Source organism: Dunckerocampus dactyliophorus, chromosome 8, assembly GCF_027744805.1.
Source record: "Dunckerocampus dactyliophorus isolate RoL2022-P2 chromosome 8, RoL_Ddac_1.1, whole genome shotgun sequence".
NCBI classification, from domain to species: domain Eukaryota; kingdom Metazoa; phylum Chordata; class Actinopteri; order Syngnathiformes; family Syngnathidae; genus Dunckerocampus; species Dunckerocampus dactyliophorus.
In genome coordinates this window covers 12,609,168-12,613,883 of record NC_072826.1, presented here as the reverse complement: position 1 = coordinate 12,613,883, position 4,716 = coordinate 12,609,168, and positions in this window count along the sequence as shown.

The window sequence follows — 4,716 nt, the reverse complement described above, 5'->3', positions numbered from 1 at the left end:
ATGTATGATACATTTTTAATGGGTTGGGGATTTCCAGAGTACGGTATAAAAAGCACTCATGCTATGATTGGCATATTTGCTTGATAAAGAGCTGTTTGAATCATGTTTGTTGGAAGAACTGTGTTGTTTATCGTTAATTTATTCACAGTATACATACACGTAACTCTTCTAGTCCTGAACGGCTGCACACAAAAGGGTAAAAATTTGTCAAAACATGACCACCCACCATGTTGCTTGTGCAATTATGTTTCAGACAAATACACCACATGGTGGCGCTGTAAGTAAAGTCGGAAGTTAGACCCCATAAGTCGAATTGATTTGAAATTTCTTTCACAACTAACAAGCATGTGTTTTTAATATTTTAGCAAGATTGGTTGAAAAAAAAGGCCGCCATCAAGCATTACGTCTTTGAGATCCAAGGTGTGGACTAATTATCAAGTCATTGACCAATTGTCTAATGATTATAAGACTTTGAGGATATCTGCATCATATGTATGCTAGCATGTCTTTGATGTTTTGTATTTTTTGTAAAAATGTTTTGGAATGTGTCATCAACCTTTGACAAAAAGAGAGTAACCACTTTTGGTGCATGATGAGTTCTGTAGTATGATATAAAGACACAAAATAGGAACATGTTTCAAACCCAGCCAAGAAAAGGGAGGAAAAGCGTCACAAAAGTGATGCAGTAGCACTCTCTTGTGGCCGTATCTTGTCATTACACATGAATTAACTTTTATTAGAAAATCGCCTTATGATGTGTACCACGTTCTGGTTGTTTATTAATAGACACTGGTTTCAAAATGGACAATGGCATTTATGATGTATGCACTTACGGTATGTACACCTCCATCTATATTGGTCAATGGGAGAGAATGTTCTGACCAACAGCAACAGCAACCATTTTTAGCTATCAGACCAATCCACACATTAAGTTAAAAACATTGCTAAAAGCACTTAATATGCACCTTCATGCAAATTACCATTATTCAGCAAATGAGCTCCACCTCCACTAGCAAGAAAATTTGTGCTTTTGCCGCCGCCTTCTGGCAAAGCAATGAATCTCAAGTTGAACCCATTTTTTAGATTCAACATTCATTTGGAACATTTGCTCTCTTGTCTGTTGTAAGAATATGTCTCCATGTCTTTCAGTTTGTTCCACATCCCACAAATAAATGCCATGTCCCAGTAGAAACAAGTATCTCTGCACCAAACCTGCGTTCAGCATGTCAGTATTAATGCTGGTGGTTGTCCAAACAGACCTGGGCCAGCATTCACAAAGCATCTTAAGGCTAAAAGCAGTTCTTAGTGATGCTAGTCTAAGAAAAAAAAAGATAAAAGGACTTAAGAGACTTAGGACTTCAGAGAGCTCCTATGGTGAAAAACTGTTAAGAGGAGGGAGAAAGACTTTTAAGAAACGTTTTAAGAAGAGTACCAGTATCTTAAACAGACAAGATGGCATAGAGGAGGGAAGGAGAGATATTCACCTTATGATGGTCGACTGTGTGGGAATAATGTTTGTGGTTGACGTTGAGGTTGTACTGTCATTCTGCCAAATCAACACACTTTTTATAAGAACGCCAGCAATCACAGGAATAACTGACAGCTGAGTCCGCATTCACCATCAATATCAAACATGTGGTAAAATTACCAGCATGGACCGTAAACATTAAAATGAGCAAATCAAGATAATTAGCATGTGAATTTTGAAGCTGTGCAACAATTCATTTAACTTTGCTGAGTTTCATCATCAGGACATCAAATTAATTCCACGATTACACATTTCTTAACAGAGTCTAAGTTGATTTTACTGAGCATTTGTTTTGTTTTGTTTTCTTTTTCCCTTTTGTAACAATTAGGTGTGTCACGAGATCTCGCAAGGTTCAAACGTGACAAGATTTCTCGTTTGGAGGAAGGCTGTCTCACGAGAACAGGGCAGCCAGAAGCAATCAGACTGTCAACCATGGCATCGCTACTATGAATGAGAATAAATGTAAAATGGAAGTGACGGTTTGAGAGGAAGCTTAGAAAGTGTCCAGCAAGCTGCTGGTGGTCTTCTACTAGTCTGTGGTAGCCAGTGCCTTGTACTTTGCTGTGGTTTGTTGGGGGAGCAGCACCAGCAAAAAGGACATAAACCGTGTGGACAACCTGACACAGAAAGCAGGACAAATTATCGACACTCAGTTGGAGGCGTTTGTGACAGTGAGAGACAGGAGGACACTGGACAAACTGCTCTCCATCATGGACAATCCCACCCACCCACTCCATCAGATAATCGTGGGGCAGCGAAGCTCATTGTCCAACAGACTCCTCCAGTTCTGCTCCCACAGTGAATGCTACAGGACTTTAATCCCTTTTATATAGTCTACATTTACTTGTATTTACTTGTATTTTTACTCACTGTTTGTAAATATGCATATCTTGTTTATCTTATATTCTTTCTATTTTATTATATTTTACTGTACTTATATTGCATTGCAATTTATTTAAGTTGTGTTTTTCTTTTTCTTCTGCAATTGAGCTACTTCCCTTGTGGATTGATAAAGTTGGTCGAAGTCGAAGAGCTTGTGCAAAAGGTTGAGACATTCCGACCAGACATACGGATTCATTAATCAATCTCCTTCAGAGAGGCTGGACCTTTCTACTCTGGATTTGCTGCAGGGGAGAGCTGGCGTGGGCTACATTGCGTGGGCTACATGTCATGAGTTATCCCCAGTGAACGAGCTGGGAACTTCCCAACACCTTCGGATCAGGGAAAGGATCCTGACCGTCGTTTGTGTGTACATACCAAACTGCAGCTTAGAGTACCCAGCCTTCTTGGGGTCCATCAGAGGGGTGCTGCAGAACATCCCCACTGGTGACTCCGTAGTTATACTGGGAAACTTCAATGCCCATCGACAACAATGACAATGTGACCCTGGAGGGGCATGATGGGGGGAAACGACCTCCCTGATCTGAACCTGTGTGGTGTTTGTTACTGGGCTTGTCCATAATAAAACACCATGTTTGAACATAACAATGGCCATAAATGCACTTGGCAACAGGAAACTTTCGGTCGAATGCTTATGATAAACTTTGGTATAATCAGACCTGATCAGATTTTCAGTCAGCTTCAAAGAGGTTCTGGCAAACCGAAGCTGTCCACACTGTTTACAGTGGGGACGAAGGCATGCTAAAGTCAACTGAGGATATAATCAGGCGATGGAAGGAATGCTTTGAGGCACTTTTCAATGTCACTGACATACTGTACCTTCTGTGGAGGAGGCAGCGTCTAAAGTCTATGTTTCTATCCTCACCTATGGTCATGAGTTTTGGGTCGTGATCAAAAGAGCAAGATTGACCTGGAAGAGATACAAGCAGCCGAAATGAGTTTCCTCTGTAAAGTAGCTGGACTCACCCTAAGGGATAAGATGCAGAGCTTGCATCTGGGAGAAGTTCCTTCATATCGAAAGAAGCCAGCTGAGGTGGCCCAGGCATCTGGTCCGGATGCCTCCTGGACGCCACCCTGGTGAGGTGTTCCGAGAATGGCCAGCCGGGAGGAAACCCCGGGGTAGACGTAAAATACGGTGGAGGGATTATGTCTCACAGATGGCCTGGGAATGCCTTAGTGTCCCCGGTGAAACTGGACGAGGTGACAGGGGAACTGGATGTCTGGGCTTCCCTTTTGCTGCCCCTATCCCAAACCCGGCTAAACGGAAGAAAATGAATGGACGGATGAACATGACTTACTAATGCAAAACTATTACATGAGTACATTTTAAATCACTTTTTTTTACTTTGAATAGATATTTTTGATCTCCTACATAGAGTACATTTTTAGATCTGTACCACTATTTGTACTTGAGTGTAATTTAAGCAAAGCAACCCTTCTCAAACTAAACTGCTAGTTCGAGTCTGGGTGCAATAGTTCGCTTGTCAAACTAACTTTCAGTGCACAATTTATTTTGTAAATGTAGGAGCCCCCGTTTTCCACTAGATGGCCATGTTTGACTCTTGTATTTTCACGACTAAACAGCAAGCCAATCATTTCGGAGGTTAGTCAAGCAGTTCCCAACTTTTATTGAGCCAAGCCACATACTTTACACGTTTGCTACAAGGTTAATACATATTGAGACACGTTGTTAACGTGTAATGGAGCCAAAGAAAGTTGCCGGTGACACTGCCAGCACTTTGATAAAGATGGTGAGAAACACTGTTTAAGTCAAGTCACATATATCTAATTCATTTGTATAAAACTGTAGTTACAATATATAATAATAGGTTAATTCATCAGTTGTTAATGTGTACACAAACTCACACTAATAATAAAATATATGTACACACACAATAAAATCTAAACGTTCATTTAGAGTCCTTTGCTGAATATTACAGTTAAGTAGTGAAGGCTAAAATATTTATGCACTTATATTAACTACAAATTAATGTAACAAAATTAAATATATATACAGCATGTACTGTATATTACTCATAAAAGTCATTTAAAGTTATAGTATCACAATCGCCAAATATCTACCCGTATTTCAGTAAACCTCAACCATCCTTTAATAAAAACTGTCAAGTGAGGTGACAGCATCTTTTATTTGCGGTGGATTAATTTTGTCTATTTGCTTTCATTTGATTTAACAAGTACGACAATCCATCCCACAAATGAAACTGTCTCTTTTTTTGGCACAAAAGCTATCAAATGCTCTTCACCTCCTCGACGCTTCCTTGGATAAT